Genomic DNA, 16,884 nt, shown 5'->3' on the forward strand with positions numbered 1-16,884 from the left:
TGTTTTGACCTCTGTTAAGGCTCACGATTTTCTTTATATTTGTTGTGTTGGTTTTTAATGCATTTGCTGGTGTTTTTTTTTATTTTATTTATTTATTTTTTTTTTAATGCAATGCAAGGTTCAATTTCAAAAGTGCTCTGCAAGGAAATATTGTTGGTATTGTTGTTGTTTGATTTCAACAACATAGACTAATTCCTGTATTAGGTACATAAATAAGTAAGAAGATAGCATTAGAATATTATTGCATCACTCCTTTGCAATTTCATTTCAAATAGCATTTGGTGGCACGGGCATCTGGCTTAGTGAAGTAAGCTGCCCATCAATTTAAAGTGGATTTGCGCTGACTGGGTAGAAGAAAAAGGGAGCTTCTTCCGGTTTTCCTGCAAACTTACCTCGCTCGGCTTCTGAAACAGGAAAGCCGCACATGGTGGAAAGAGCCGTGCGCTTTGTTTGGTGCGTTAGTGCACCCATGCCATCAGTTTTACCCATATTAAAAAGTTCAAGCAATTATCGTGGGATACAAACAAATCACCCAGCGAATGACATCTCACTGAGTCTCATTCAAAGCGAGTGGTAGTCTCTGTGTTACGGTAGAGGCAGTGCGCTGTGCGCTGTGCGTTTTGGCGTGCGCACTTGACTTTACGGTAAGTGGCAGGAGATCGTCGGATTGTTTGCTACTCCAGGGTTTGCAGTGCGATGTGAATCCTCACTGTATACTGTGTGCGGAACCGCTGCAGCACGGCCACACCGGGAGGGACACAAACTCCAGACAAGTCAGCCTCACTCTGTAAGTATTGTTAGTTTTCTATACTGTGCTAAAATTTCGACCTCTGTATTCCTCTGGAAGTTGCATTTTAGTTGCGCATTGTTCTGGATTTTGTTTGTCTGTCAACGTCTCGGAGAGCTAGGATTCATTCCACGCAGTTGCGAAGATATTGCTAGAGATTGAATAAAAGAAAATCACAAGCCGGGCGTGTTTTTTTTTTTTTTTTTTTTTTTAAATTCCAAGACCCAACTGTGTCGTGACTGTAGTCTGTTTGGGTTCAATTAAAGTATGGCTACTAGAGAAGTTGAGAGTTACTGACGGACGCACCTCAACCAAATAGAACTTACTGAGGAAAAAGTCAGTATGTTTGGCAGTGTCTTCGGGGTGGGTGAAAGTGGCGTGCATGGAGGACATCTTTATCAGATGATGAGCAAATTATCCATTCTAATTAAGATGTTATTGTGTTGACCAGCGATTGTCAGCTGCTTACACACAGAACCCGGTTAATATGAAGTTATTTTCCAGCCTCGGAATCAAGTCTTAATTGAGCTTATATATAATAATCAGATGCCTCTGGAAAGAAAAAATGCTGTCACCAGAATTTGTCTTAACCTAATCTGTTAGGTTTGGTCAGCTGGGGGTACAGGGCGTTGAGTCTACCTTTCATGCTTAAATATGAACATAAGGTCTATGATACTGTTAAATCCTTTTGATAAAGAGGTGATCCTCTAGAATAATGTGCTTTTGATTGACTTGTGTTGAATAAGACAGGAGGAGTCAAAACTATTCTGTCAGTATCTGTCAGACATTGGCCAATAAAAGGCAGAACTCCAGGGTGTTTCTGCAGGAGTGTTATCATCACTCCTGCAACAGGAAGAGGGGGGAACCATTAATGGTAGTCTGCTGTAAGAGAATGTGCATGAAAGAATAAAAGAAGGCTGTATCCATTACATGCTTTTGAACAGTACAAATGTACAAGGCTACATTTTCTAGACGCTTTGTAAAGTAAAGTGCAGATTTAATCAAATAAGACAATGCACAGACAATAGAGTGTGTTGGTGTAGCTGCTGTTCATACTTGGGAATCAGCTCACTCACTGCCTGAGTCTGCTTGACACAGGGAAGTTATGGTTTGTGTTTGGTGTGTCGAGACTTGCCCCAGATGCAGTTCAGCTCTGTTGTTGCACCATCAGAATGTACAGCACTAGACTGAGCTGTGAGACTATTGTTTAGATTGGCAGAGGAATCAAATTGTGTGTTATAATTTCTAATCAAACACTACATCAACCTTTTTCCCATACCTGAACATCTTGGTGCAGTTTCTCATCGGGGATCATTTGAGGTTAGTCTTATCTCATGTCTGAGATGTAAATGCATATTTATTTGAACCTAAACCTGCTGAATGCATGGATAATTGTGGTTGCACAGACAATCTGGTTTGAGTTTGAATGCAAGCATTCAATATGTAAAACTAACCTAATGAGTTGGGTTGGGTCAAAACAGCAGCCTGTAACTGCTTGAATGACTTTATTCCTCAGCAAGAAGCCTTGGAAATAGCTTATTTGATTTGTCTTTTTCATGAATCAGGCGTAATTACCATGGCAGCGGTAGAGCTGCTTTGCTCTAATCATCTAATGATCAGGAATCAGCATGTCATCCATTCTCTGTGGGCTGGCAAGGGATTTTAACTGGCCAAGCAAACAGGAGGGATGGATAAGGGCTTCCTTCTCTCTTTTATGTGCAAATGATGACAAAGTTGCAGCATTGTGAAAAATGAATAAAATAGAGAGTGAGTGGGCAGCAGGGTGTTAGATGTTTGTTTTAAAAAAGTGTGGTTTTGTTTGGTTTTAAGCAACTATGCCAGCTGAGGTATGTTTGATAACATCTTTGCTTTTTATGATGAGCTAAACAAAGGGAGCTTTAACCACACAGTGAGAGGTTTTTTGCTCTCACTAACTTAGTATGGTACCTGCTGACTGCCACAGGTCTGTTTAATGGATCAGATCTGGCCTAATGATGACCTTTTCAACTGTGCCTTTTTTCTGTGAATGTTTCTGACAGCAGGATATTGGCACCCCAGGAAGCCCTACAATCAAAGACTCTTTTCACCTGATTACAAGCTTATCTTCCTAATGGCTCTCGTGTAGGGTGAAAGCATGGCTTGCATAGCTTTTTATCACACAGAGGGAGGAGAGGCTTGTTGCACAGCCATACTCTTCTTTGTGCATTCAGCTCAACACTCAGGCCTGTGAGAAATGGCATAGGTCTTATTCTGTTGGGATGTCAGATGAAAAAGAAAGACAGTGCTTCAACTGGAGGACATGGGTTCAAGCTTTCATGCTGGCAAGAATCCTCCCTGCTCAGGTGTGCTTGAGAGATGCTGAATTTCTAGCAGCTGACCCATCTGACTCTTATGACAAGGAACAAATTAAAAATGAATTTCTCTTCAAAGTTCAATAGATTATTAGAATATTATTATATTCATATGGCACATACTGTAGTGCAGAATAAGGATGATAAATCTCTCTGGATTCCGTTTTATTAATGTGCCTCACTGCCGTCAACTAGACGAGGACAAGAGAGATAATCTGCTCTCAGTGGAGCTGGGCTGTGAAGCTGAAATGAGCCTTAGAGAGTTAAGCAGCAGCATATGTAGATGGCTGGGCTTCTCTCTGTAGATTTTGTGATGAGGCACTGAGGCAGGCAGCAGCAGCACCGAGCACATCCCTGGGCTATCCCTTAGGTCCTTTGCACGCTGCTGGCATACTGCATGCTGGGTAGCCAAAGCAGATGGTGACCCCTTTTTAAGTTTTAACCCCTCCGTGATTAATTGACAGTCCACTTCACTACACAGCCCACCTTCGATGGTACGCATGATGAATTTGGTGGTTATTTATATTATAGGCTAGTAATGTAAATTTGCAGACCATTTAGAAATTAAGAGGTTGGCACATTGTTTCTAAATGAGACACTTGTTCCTGAGAGACCGCAGCGACACAAAGTGTTTTTTCACCAGTGACAGCTTTTGAGACGTTTTGCCTCAAGACCTTGTTTTTATTACTGCATTTTTGACATTCTCAATAATGTATAGGAAATCATTCATTGTTTTTAATCACAGCCAACATTAGGCTATGGCAAACAAGCTTGTACGTTCTGTGGATCACCACTGTAATCAGTGGACTGAAGTGTTGCTTCAGTTACACTATTGTTGCTTCAGATTTATTCTTTAAACAGCAACAAACAGGATTCATCTTTGCAAAGTGGTGGTGAGCTATACTTAGTTTCATCTTTGTGTATTGCCCTCTGGTACCTCTCTCTGGAGACTATATGTACCAGCAATATTCTGTCATAGACAAAGGCTCTATTCCTTGCATCCTCCCTTTTTAATTTCCTTACTGTCTTTTGTGTCAGCGGGTCAGCCATAGGCTGTAATAATGACCCTGCAGCAGATGTGCTTCTGTTTAGTTCCAGTGGGCAAGATTATAGCCAAGCTCCTGTGTTGCTTCTCAGACATTGCCTTTTATGGAAGTGATTGGCTGCCCAACTCATTGATGCAACACAGTCTCCTAAAAATTATGTTCCCATAGAACGAAACTGCATTTTTAATTAAGTTTAGAGGCAAACATATTTTGTTGTGGATTATGTGTTGTTTCTAACACATCTTTCTGGCGTTTATAGTGTTTCAATGTCACAGGGTTTAGGCACCAAAATCACTTGTTATGGTTAGGAAAAAGGAGTGGTTTAGGCATAAAAACGACTTAGTTAATGCCAGGATAAGGTTAGGTTTAGGCATCAAAAACGAGTTGGTCAATGTAAAATAATATAACGTAAGCAAAAAACAAACACCAATGACACAGGACTCAAACTCGGGTTGCTTGAATGAAAGTTGTTTGTGCACTGAACATGGACTGTAACCTACATGATTACGAATGTTTTTTTTTAAAATAATATGTCACAAACAACCATAATCCGTGACAAAATCCGTTCCCCCCGAAAAGTAATTGAGAATGCAATTCATTTATATGGGAATGTAACTTTTTAGGAGACGGGGTTGCACTGATGATATCTTTGGAAGACATATAGTGGTGGCAGTAAGCTGTGTAACATTGTGCTGTGTGTATTTGGCAAGGCATTTACTTCAGGCATTTCCAGGTGTCCACTGAAAACCAGCAAAATCTCAATTTGGAATCATTATCTTGATAATCTTTAGTTCCTACTGTAATGTTTATTTGAACATGTGTTGTCATCTCTTGATTTGGCTTGGTTTAAAGTGTTGTGATCAGTGTACTTTGCAGTAATCTCTTAGTGCCTTTGCTACAACAATCCCAGCTGTTGCATCCGCTTTTGTCGGCTCAGGGAAAATTATCCCTGTGGCTTTTCTGTTGAAGTGCACTGTTGTTTGTAATTTGACCCGGTTGCTTTTTTAAATTGCTGTCGTAAACAAGATTTTTCATTTTGTAGCATCATTTTCTTCTCAACTGACAGGTAATCCTGACTGGCACCCTGCAGGACATTTGGTGTATAACAACAGCTCTGGCAGCACAATAATTGTCATCATCATCATCAACTGGGGTTAGGAGAAAGGCGTGAACCCCACCTCTCAGAGCATCTTCATTCAGTAAGTCAGCTTTATTTGGGCTCTCTTTCATGATGCTACTTTGTGTAGTGCTTTGAATGACTTTGGAATGAGTGTTTATTCCCAGTGGGTTTTTGCTCACAGTTGCTATGAAATGAGGCATGTATAGGGTTGTGCTGGTCAGCTGTTCAGAGAGTCATGTCATGGAGACTTAGTTGCTTGGTGTCTGTGTATTCATGCTAACAGTGGATCATTGTGGTTGTGTGGGCGGGGTCTGTGTGTGCGCGCCTGCAAGATTTTTTATGATGTGGTGTCACATTTCCCTCTCGCCATTTGGACAAAGTCACCTTTCACTTCTCAGCAGCACTCATGCATTAATGCGTCATCAGGTTAAACGTTTTCAGCACGAGCACAGTGGCACACAATATGCAGTTGGTCCCCACAGAAATGTCCCCATGGAGATTTCCAAAGTAATCCCTATCCTGGAGTCAATCAGTCTTTTTCATTTACTCATTGATTTCATTACAATGTGGTAGCTCAGCAGTAGATCATCATGCACATTCAGCTCCCACTGATCCAACCACTGTTACTAGATTACTGCGTTATGGATCACTTCATTTGCTGGGTTCGTGGAAAGGTTGCTTCAATAAAAGAGATTTTTTCTGGTGGGAAATAGAAAATACCGATTATTCTAGGGATACTTGGTAGATGGCCCACTGATTTAAATTGGCCGATTTTCATTCCTAATGACTTAATTATTTCTCGCCAAATTGGTCTATCTGGAAAAGTGATCTATAACATGCAAGCTAGTGCTAGCATGTGTGTGTGTGTGTGTGCGTGTGACTGCGACGTGCCCAGTTTGTAAGGGGTTTCACTCAAAAAATGCCACTTGCAACACATGCCAAAAGGAAATCTAATGTGGGGAAACTTCAGTAAGGAATTACAACACAAGAAACCTCATCTGCCACCTATGACTTAACCACGGCAAGGACCTTTTGGAACATGAGGCTCTACAAGAAAAATCAAAAGCTGCAGCAGGATGGTATTGTTATCAGCCAATCCTGATAACAATGATTGGAATTGGCCCAAGTAAACTGAGTCATCTGTTTAAATAAAAATAAGGTTTCTAAATGCGTACATGTTAAGTAGGCTTAGATAAGGACAGTAATCTCCGTGATATGAAGGAGCCAAGTTTTCATCTGCGTATCTGTTTTATCTGGATGATTATAGTTTTTGACCATTTAAGCCAATATGGACAGGGGTATTAATGTCACTGGTGTGCTGGTATTCAGTCTTAGTCAGTAAACCAGTGATGTGCAGTCCTTTGTTGTGGAAGCAGATGGGTCTATTTCAACCAAACACCACAGCAGCTGATTTCCTCACCCTCTGTGTGAAAGTGAGCAGTGAAATCAGCTGGTGTCATCGCTGGTGAATGGAAATCTGCATACTTTTCCCGTAATAGAGGCTTCTGTTGGCCTCTGACCTTGAAGCAGAAAGGGATACAAGCCCTGTCCACATTGCATGCATCATCTGCAGTGTTCTCTCTCTAACTGTACTTTTTTTCCAAGCTTGACCAAGCAGATGTGAGGAAAGCGCTTTATACTTAATTAAAAACCTAAACCTCTTTTTAGTGATCACACACATAGTTCTGTTCAATTAAACCAGCTCAGACATCTCACCAGTTTTGACTGCAGGAGCTCCATTTATGAAGATTTAGCACACTTTCCCACCTGATGTGCTGTGATGAGTGACACACGCTGGTGGCATGATTCCAACATGAAATGTCAGCTATGCCTCAGTTTCACAGTCTGTACAAACACAGCCACTTAGTCACTGGACTTTGACATGTCTGCAGTATGTTTTTGTTGATTGTAGTTGGGTAATTTAACAGATTTTTATATTTCTGTAAAAAGCTTTTAGCCCAGTTGAAGTACTCTTTATTATTCTGCATTTTTTAATGTAATAAATCAGGTTTCCGGAAGGATTAAGCAACAGATTCATTCTAGCCCCCTGTTGTGCAAAATGATTGAAACCTGAGATTATATTACATAATGATTCAGCCCTGAGGCCAACCAAAGAAAAAAAAAAAAAAAAAAAAAAAAAAAAATGACACGCGGGATCTTACATATCAACATATATATATTATGTGATTAAATGTAGCTACTGTGCAAATGCTTTATCTTTACACTGCTGAGGAGAATGTCTCCCCCTGCCCTGGTAGCTGATGCTTTTGGTTCCAGTCGAAGGTTTGATTGCTAGCCCCTCTCTCTAATGCTAGAGCTCTGGAGTCCTCTAACACACAGCTCTACCCCAAGACTAGCGTTGTTAAGACAGAGCTTTATTGTCAAAGCATCACGCTGCTTTAATACTCATTGACTCATATGTCCCACTGAGTGAAATACTGTTTGAAATGCATTTTGCCTAACAACAGCACGTAGTAATTTCCAATCTGCTTACTTCTGTCATTATGAAATAATTACTTTGATAAGTTGTGCTTATTTTGTGCTTCTTTGGGACTCACATTTTTCAAAGCAATTGCATTTCTTGGCAGAATATTTGTGCAGTAAGTACAATCTAGTGGGGATTATTGCTAGAAATATTTATATTTTGGATATTATTTTTTTCTAAATATTTTTCTCACAGATTTTTGTTGTGCTTATACACCGAAATTGTGTAGTTTTTCATATAGAATATATTACGATTGTGATGAGTGTGAACAATTTAGTCGTGTTTACGTGATTGTGTGAATGAACTGCTTCTTGTCCAACCACAAGTTTAATTTTCCTCTTAATAGAATGCAGTCAAATAATCACAACAAGGTCCATACCAGGGGAATAATAGAACCAGGAGACAAATGCAACCTTTTCCCTGATTAGATCTCCAGCTCATCATGCTTTAACATCAGCCGTGCTGTGCAGGCATTGATTGGACACCGGATAGGGTTGATTCCCTCATTTGTTTCTGTGTAAACTCACCTGAGCCCTCATGGCATTTGTGGTGCTCGGTAAAACCTGATTAGCGAGCTGCGTGGGTGAGTTCTCATCCTCTGAGAGGGGAGCTTCGGCAAACGTGAATATGAGTTAATCTTAGAGATGGTGACACAAATTAGTAGCGATGACCAAAAGATGTTCGGCGGTGTAACACAAAAGGAAATCCCTTTAAGGGTTTCAAAGAAGGGGAGAACAAAACCAACTTTACTGGCTTAGCTCTTACGAGTTAAGAATGAAAGTGATTGAAATAGCCGAAGGTCTCCACAGATTACTGCTGCAGTGGGCTTTTGAATGAATTTTGTCCCCTATTTAAGTAACAGGCTATCTGAGCTAGTTTTGGCAGCCTAATATGGCTTGAATACATGTGGGCAATGGCTTGAGTTTCTTACATCAAGGCTTTTTACTCGCACACACACACACACACACTGGAGATTGAGAAACAAATTGTTTTCCCCCTGTAAGCTTTAGTCCAGAGAAAGAAAATAAAAGATGGAGGCTTTGTTTGTCTGTAAAACAAGCAGTTTCGGTTACTTGTGGTGATCTGCAGACCATGTTGTGCTTCCTGTGTAAGGACATAACATTTCTGTGAAGAGTAGTAATGACCCCATAAAGGAAATGTCAGGGATTCTTTTCACTATCATCAGATTATTTGACAAGTCAATACCTCCTCTGACAAACTAGGGCCACAGAACTGTTATTTGTGTGAAAGAAATATAATGATGCTTAGATTTAGAGCTACGTGCGATAAATTTTGGACTCTTCTAAAGATTGTTGTGTATTATCCCCAGACAGACAGGGAAGAGGTTGTGCTTTGTGAGAGGTAATAACATTCAGTGTCCTCACAATTGATTTTGTGTCAGCCTGAACCTTTTATTATTTACGCTGTGTCTACAGACTGGGAGAGTGATGGACAAACTAATCACAGAGGCTGAATAGTAACAAGACTGGTGTGTCTTGCGTTGATGTGTGCATGCGGCTGTGTGTGTCGTGCTTCTCCCCCGGTAGGTGTTCTGCCTACTGATTGAAACTGAACAGTCAGCCCGTTGCCTCTATCATTGCACCGGGGCTTTGCAACACAGAAACAATGGCAAGCAGATGAAATCTTGAAATTAGATGCTGGGTTTTGCCGTAAAATTGCATCCAGACGGAGAGGCGTTTCATTTCAGTGGTAGGCAGCAACGTCTTGTAACTGAGAGGCAGAAGATGTTGACCCGAGATACCTGATGCTCATCTTTATTCCGGACCCTTCACGCCGTGGAGTTGGCCACTAAACCAACAACCGCATACGCCGTTTGATGATTTTATCGGTCATTACTGTGTTAAGACGATCTTAGTAATCCTTGCAGCGGCTTCACAGGCAACAGAGCTGTGGTTACTGGAGTGTGTGAAGCTGTGTACGTGCCTGCGCATACACTGTGTGTCATGCGTCACACAGATAGGTCACATAAAGTAACTGTTGTGCCTGGAGAGATGGGCACATGGCTTACTTGATGATGAACATCGTTAATGATGTGTTGAGGAGAAAAAAATTGGATTCCTGAGAGGACACTGTAGCAAAACTATAACACCAACACTGAAGTGGATGAAAACAAGCTGGATATATTCTGTTTGTTTCTAACCTTTGCCACACAATTAATGCGGAATGAGGGGATCCTTAGTAATGCAGACTGAGCCCTCAAATGAATACAATTCATCATCCAACTGTGTTGCCTAGGAACCAGGTAGCTCTTCAGCAAACAAGATGGACTGAGCAAGGAGGGACCAAGTCGAGGCTTGAAGCTGTCAGAATGAAGCACCTCAGCGATTACTCTTATTCACCACTGGCACCGTTCCATATGTGATAAAAGAAAAATCACAGTTGTTTTGATTTCCTCTGATGATAACTGAAACTGATGATAACTTGTTGATACTTACATATTGGATTGCTTCGATGATAATGTATCTGTAGTCAAAAACATGACAGAATTGTTACTCTTTACCTCAACTTTTTTTTTTGCTGCTTCCAACGGCTATTTCAGGCTACAAGGCAATAGGAAATGCCTCAGAATGATGGGATCCTCATTAGTGATTTTTTTAACCAGGTGAAGTCCCGTTGAGATTCAGTATCTGATTTTCAAGGGGAGACTTGTTCAAGATAGCAGCAAAAGCATCAAGGTTGCAGACAGGATGGCACATGTAACACACATCACACACAGTAAAAACATAAAAATGGGAAAATGAAGGACAGAAGATGGAGTAACAGAGAGTGGAGCAGCAACTGAGAGTGAAATTAAGACAAAGTTGAGAAGACGGAAAGATGAGATGAGCAAAATATTACATTGTAACATTCATCTCAGTAAAAACATTGGCAATTGGCACGCATGCTGATTTCCGCATCTCAGTTCAGACTTCGGGAAACAGAAAACAAACAAGAGTCTCAGGACCTCAGACTGTACTGAGCTCCACAAATCTGAGTCATATAGATATGACTTCCCCAAGACGAGCCTTGTAGATAAATATAGCCTGATAGTTTTCACAGGTTGAGTGTGATGTGACGTAAACAATCAGCCCTCCATTGTGGGACACAAGATGCTTCGATGCCTTTGCTTTTCACGCTTTGGGGGCAGTAGAGAAAACAGAAACTCAGTGGGCTGGTGACAAGCTGCCACTACACACTGCTCTTCAGAGGCCAGGATCTCCTTCAGAACTGCTGCTGCTTCATTCTGTTGTATGCACTGAGACAAGGCAGTACGCAAGACAAGGCAAGCCAGGATAATGTCTCAAACCAGTAGGTTACATTACACAACATTTTTTTTTTAAATTTCTAATTGTAAAATGATGTTCTGGTGTTTGTTGCTGCACCGTGAATATAGCCAGTGTTTTTACACTTCCTGTGAAGGCTGTGTAGTTAGAAAGTGCTGTTACAACAGAGAGAACAACTGAGCTTATAAGGTAAAATGCTTAACAGAGTAAAAACGGCATGTTTGAAGGGAAGGAAGGAAAGAAACATAGGTGGGTGCATAATGATGGTTTGGAAAGTGTAAGTTTCAAATACCAAAAAAAAAAAAAAAAAAAAAAAAAAAGAGTGAAAGCAAGGATTTGTAGATTAAAGACAGGAAAGAAGGACGTTTTGAGACCAAAGAGCGTGCTGGCTGATGAAAGAAGACCGGATGATGGTAGAAGGGAGAGATGGAATGAGAGAACTTGTTTTTTTGAAGTGTGAACTTTAAAAGTTAGAAGGAAGGAAGAAGAGCATGGTTTGATGGCATCTGGAAAAAGAAGAAGAATGTTCCCTCTTTTTAGACAGAAAAGGAGAAATAAGCACACATACATAATTAATGGAGCCAAAGATAGATGAAGAAAAGGGAAGTGTAACAATTAGAAGCGCTTGATTAAAAAATAACTCCAGAAAGGCACTGAACATCACAGATGAAATATAACTGTGCTAAAAACTCTTAGTGTGGATTGTTTCTTTAAAGAGTTAATGAATTAAGGGACATCCAGGTGAAATAAAAACTATATTTCAAATAAAAACCATTCCAGTAAAATCTAGAGCCACAACTAATAATTATTTTAATTATTGGTGAATCTATCTATTATTTTCTCAATGGATCAATAAGTAGTCTGGTCCATAAAATATCCGCAAATGGTGAAAAATCACAGTTCATCTCAATTACCCATATTGCAAGGTAACATCCTCAAGGTAACATCCTCAAATGTCTTGTTTTGTCCCAACCCAGCAGCCCATAATAAACCATGTGACTTAATTGCAATATCCTGATTATTGCAATTTCCTGATTTTGTTGTAGTGTATGCAGCAGATTTGTAATTAGTCAAGTAAAATCAATCAAACAATCAATCGATCAACCCAAAGATCTTTATATTTCTGTCATAGATGACTAAAGAAATCAGAAAATATTCACATTTTAGAAGCTGGAATCAGAGAATTTGGAAGTTTTCTTCTCAAGCGATTGATCAAATATCAGAATTGTTTAGTTTAATAGTTGGTATCTATTTGATTATTCGGCAAATCATTGCAGCTCTAGTAAAATCAGCTGCATAGCTGAAGTCATTGAGTTGAAGGTAAGTTGTAGAGCAAATACAGGTTTCCACTGAGGACTAATGTTGATTACAAAAGGACCCCTGCTCATGTTATTTCTCCTGTCTTGAAGCAATGTAGTCAAATACCGAAGAGAAGAGCAAAACAATGTAAATGTGGATAAAAGGATGGGAAGTCAGCATGAAATAGAAACTGCACAGAAAAGAAAACATTCATATTCATTTATTTGGTCTAATTTGCAACTTTAAATAGGATGTATACGACTTAGAGTTATGTGTTATTACATAGAAAAGCAGGAGATGATGACCCAGAGTCCCTTTTCGGTTATTTTAACACAAAACCACACCCATGCAGCCCCAAGCATTTCTAGCCAGTCTTTTATACAGTGTGTGATGCTGATTATCTTTATCTCTTGTTAACATGACAGGAAATACCTTTTTTTGTCCGCAGGCCACAGTGACTTGTCCAGTGACCAGCTAAGTGGATTGTTGTTTCCGTGCTGCTAGAGCAGTAGAACTTTCCACTGCCTAAAAACAAATTCAGTATACCCTCGTTTGGATCCTAATCCTACCCTCTCTAACTTGAGGAGCTTCCCAGCACAATAGTTTTGAGCTCAGAGCTATCTAATGTGTCCCCTTTGGATCTTGTGCTCCTCACTGTAGGAGAGAATAGGAAACACAATGCAGTTTAATTACTACCATTTATAAAACTCCAGCCTCTAACCTCTGCTGTGATCCATCGTTGTCTGTGTTAATGTTCCTTTCCTGTAGCAATCTGTACTTATTATGCAGCTTCTCATATTTCTGCTAGAAAGTGCTTGTAGCTGCAACACAACTCCTGTAATAATCTTCTGCTCCAAAGCAAAATCCATTTCAAAGCACTTTAAGAGGCACCAGTGTGTCTGTTGCTGTGGGTATTTTAAGGCTGGTTAACTGTATTTGTTACCCACCGCTGGGTTTCCCACACACTAAGCAGTGTGGCGGTGATGCAAACTCGTTTTTGTGTGTTGCGTCTCTAATATGACACGACTATTTTGTTAGCTTTGTAAATAGCATTCACGTGGCCTGTTTACACTGAAGCACGTGGTGGCCAAGAGGACGATACAAGATGATAAGAGACTTTGTTTTGTCTGAAAAACACTTTGATTTTTATAGCTGCAGGCTGTGTAAACTTAAATGACGCCTGTTCGTTGTCCACATCAAACATTAACTGCCATAAACTTTTATGTACTATGTAAATGGAAAATGCTCGTATTGCTTACAGCTGGGGACTATTAATAGTTTTGTAGTATCAGTGTGCGAATATAAGATATAACACCTCATAACATGTTACCATGTTGTCATCATGATGCACTGACTCATAGGACACAAGTCTACAAGCATTCCTGAAACAATGTCATTGCACTGCAAGTATTTATGAATATACATCTTCCTACATACCCGTATTTTGTGTTGCAGTTATGGTCATTGCTGTAAACATTGGTTCCAGAGTGACTTAACTGACAACATGCAGCTGCTTGAAGGATAATTCAGATTATTTGTGCCTTGTTTTCCAAGTCTTTGCCTAAATGTTGAGAGATTGTGTTGAAAATGCCACCATTTATCTCACTGTTGAGCTTTTAAACCTCCAGATCACAGATCTCAGGGATTGGTGCTCTCCAGCACACACACACACACACCACACACGCACACACACACCACACCACGCACGCACACACACACACGCACACACACACACACACACACACACACACACACACACACACACACACACAGTCTTCAGCTGTTTCAAAAAGCAATTTACAGCATTCTTTCACCAAAGTAACACTTACACTACTGACGTCTGACCCAATGTCTATTATCCACTGCTTGAAACCTGTTTGTACTGTGGTACTAGACACACTAGCTTAATCAGCATGGACACATTGGCAACTGCAACATTGATGCTGTGTTCATCAGATGCTGTGCTAGCACAAAAAAAAACATCCATCACCATCAACCAGTCGGATATTTGGAAATTTTTGGTCGGCAGCATTATCTCCAACTCAGCATTACAAATCATGGAAGTGGGTCAGCACAACCAGTAAACATAGTCAGACGTAGTCATCCACTGATGCTGGCGATGAGAGGTATAAAAAATCACAATATCAGTTATTTTCACAGTAATACCATAAACTACACTCAAAAAGTGTAGTTAAAGTGTAGTTAAACACATGAGAAAAATAAACAAAGAAGTATATGTGCAATGCTAGTAATTGAGTACCATCTCTCAAGGTGTCCTGGAGGTCTATAGCTCACGTCTGTGAAGTGCTACTACAACTGTGAGTAACTGATGTGATTTTGCACAAATCAATTGTCATAATGACAGGGAGTGGGAAAAGAAGGTTAACTGGAATTGTACTTTAATCTTGGTACTGTGATGTGATTTGTATGCTGTCAAGCCTATGGTTACTCTTAAGGGATTAAAAAAAATCTCAGCTCCATGCCAGCTGACTGTAGTAATTGCATGTACATAGTTTTATCCACAGATAACCGTTTATGTGACATTAAAGCCTGCCTCTTTAGATCAGGTAATTAGACTTGGCTAACAGTTACCCTGGGCAACAAGCACTTGACATCTGGCCCTCAATTTCTCAGAGCTGCGAGGAGTTGCTAGTTGATTAGCATGCACGTAATATATTATCTACGTACTACAGCAGCCCTGTCTCTGTATATTCTCATGTTTTTCAATATATTTCCAAGCTCTCTTCAACAGTCAAACCCTTGTTTAGGCTTATCATAATGAAAACAGATCATCTATTTCTATATTTCGCCTGCCCTACTGTTCAATTATAATTACCCCATATCTTAAAATCATAGTGACAATGTAATAATTTGGCAGTTGCGGAGATAAGCAAATCAGCAATTCCCCAAGTACCAGTCAATGCATAACAGCTCTGATAATAATAATAATTATGTAAGTTATAATAATTTCTTGGCTTTGCTTTTATTGTGGCAGAACTCATCTCTTGTCCTAATTCTACCTTCCCAGCAGCTTTAATTGACGTCACATTGAGAGAAATGCTGTTTGGTCGCTCACTGTAGTGTCTGAGGACTCGCTGTACAGGGGAGATGGAGGTTTGAAGCTTTGTACTCTGTCAACTCTGACAGTGTGTACGTTAAAAGGTGGGGAGCTCTCCTTCGGCTGTGTGTGCCAGATCCCTGCTGTGCTCCGACGGGTTTCTCCTTGGAGGAGATGATTCACCTCCCAGCTGCGTGTGTGCAGAAAGTGTCAGTTCTGCTTTACCTCATCGCATCCCTGCTGTTCCTGTTCTGGCTTCACAGTGAGCCTGCCTCGGCAAGCCAGCTCCGGAGAGAGAGAAAACGGCAGACAATCACAGACAGGCCTCGGTGACCCCAAACAACTGGAGGCACCCGCCACCCAGTGCCCCACATTGGCTTTTGTAACAGATGGACAAACAGACCACCCCTCTTTCTTAGCCAGGATTAAATGGTATACTGTGTTCAATCTTTTTGGATGAAGGCTGTTGTACAACGCAACAGCTCAGTCTGCGTCAACTAAAACTACAGTGGCTCACTGTGGGTCTTTTATCTTGTGAAAGTAACATTTTTGTTCATGTCAGTAAGTAGTTTCCAGGACATTAGTGTTTTAGAATGTGTGGTCCCCACAAATAAATAAATCCCATACCCCACAAATAAATTTGTCTGTCTGAACATGCACGCCTGGTAAAAGATTTGCTTTTGTTTTTACTAATGCTATAATTAATACAAGATCAGCAAAATGTTTTTCTGTTTGACTGTAAATGGAATTACAAAATCTCAAAATGTATGGTGAGGCACCATGGGTGAATAATGAAGTGGTATATTTTGAATATAACAAACACTTGAACACTGAACACTTGAACACTGATTTTTTTTCCTCTTTAACATATCCACGGAAATGTCATAAAGCAATACGGCAACGTAAATATCACCAGCACTCTTTTTCCCTCAGGGTAGAAAGTCATACAAAGAGTGCATTTAGCTGTCTCACTGTGGTGAATGACTAAAGTACTTGGTATTTTACTGAAGGATTTGTAAAAACGGCAGCTGATTTGCAAGTTATTCACAGAATGCTGTCAATATGACTAAAACTCCTTTTTTAGTCTTTAGTCTTTTTTTACTATTTTCAATGTAATTTGGATATCAACACATTAAGTCTGGAGAAAATGGCAAAGTTTTAAATATGCGCATGACAAAGTAATTGCATTTGCATGAAAACACACAAAGTGATATGTTGTTGTATTTGAGGATTGTTTTTGATGCCTATTTTATATAAATTATGATGCTACTGCACTCAAAGAGGCATAATATTATAATTTCTCAAAATGGACTTGCCCAGCTAGAATCAGCATTTCCTCTCCCCCCCCCTTTTTTTTTTTTTTTTTTTTTTTTTTTTTTTTTATAAAAAAATAGGAGCAAATGGAAAAATCCAGATTTTAAATGTTCAATTCATCATCAGCGGAGAAAAAAAAA

General features: G+C 40.0%; 1 protein-coding gene across 2 annotated transcripts in view; it reads left to right on the forward strand.

Moving 5' to 3' along the window:
• Positions 1-384: 384 nt before the first annotated feature.
• The window catches only part of tp53i11b (tumor protein p53 inducible protein 11b), a 41,384-nt gene continuing 24,884 nt past the window's right edge, over positions 385-16,884 (forward strand). The window contains exons 1-2 of one of the 2 annotated variants that reach the window (XM_030054233.1): positions 387-787; positions 5,251-5,383. The gene's annotated coding sequence lies outside the window, so the exon portion shown is untranslated. Of the gene's footprint in view, positions 788-5,250; positions 5,384-16,884 lie in introns of both variants that reach the window. The other variant, XM_030054234.1, reaches the window with a different exon arrangement.

The sequence above is a fragment of the Myripristis murdjan genome, chromosome 6 (genome assembly GCF_902150065.1).
Source record: "Myripristis murdjan chromosome 6, fMyrMur1.1, whole genome shotgun sequence".
In the NCBI taxonomy this organism is placed as follows: Eukaryota; Metazoa; Chordata; class Actinopteri; order Holocentriformes; family Holocentridae; genus Myripristis; species Myripristis murdjan.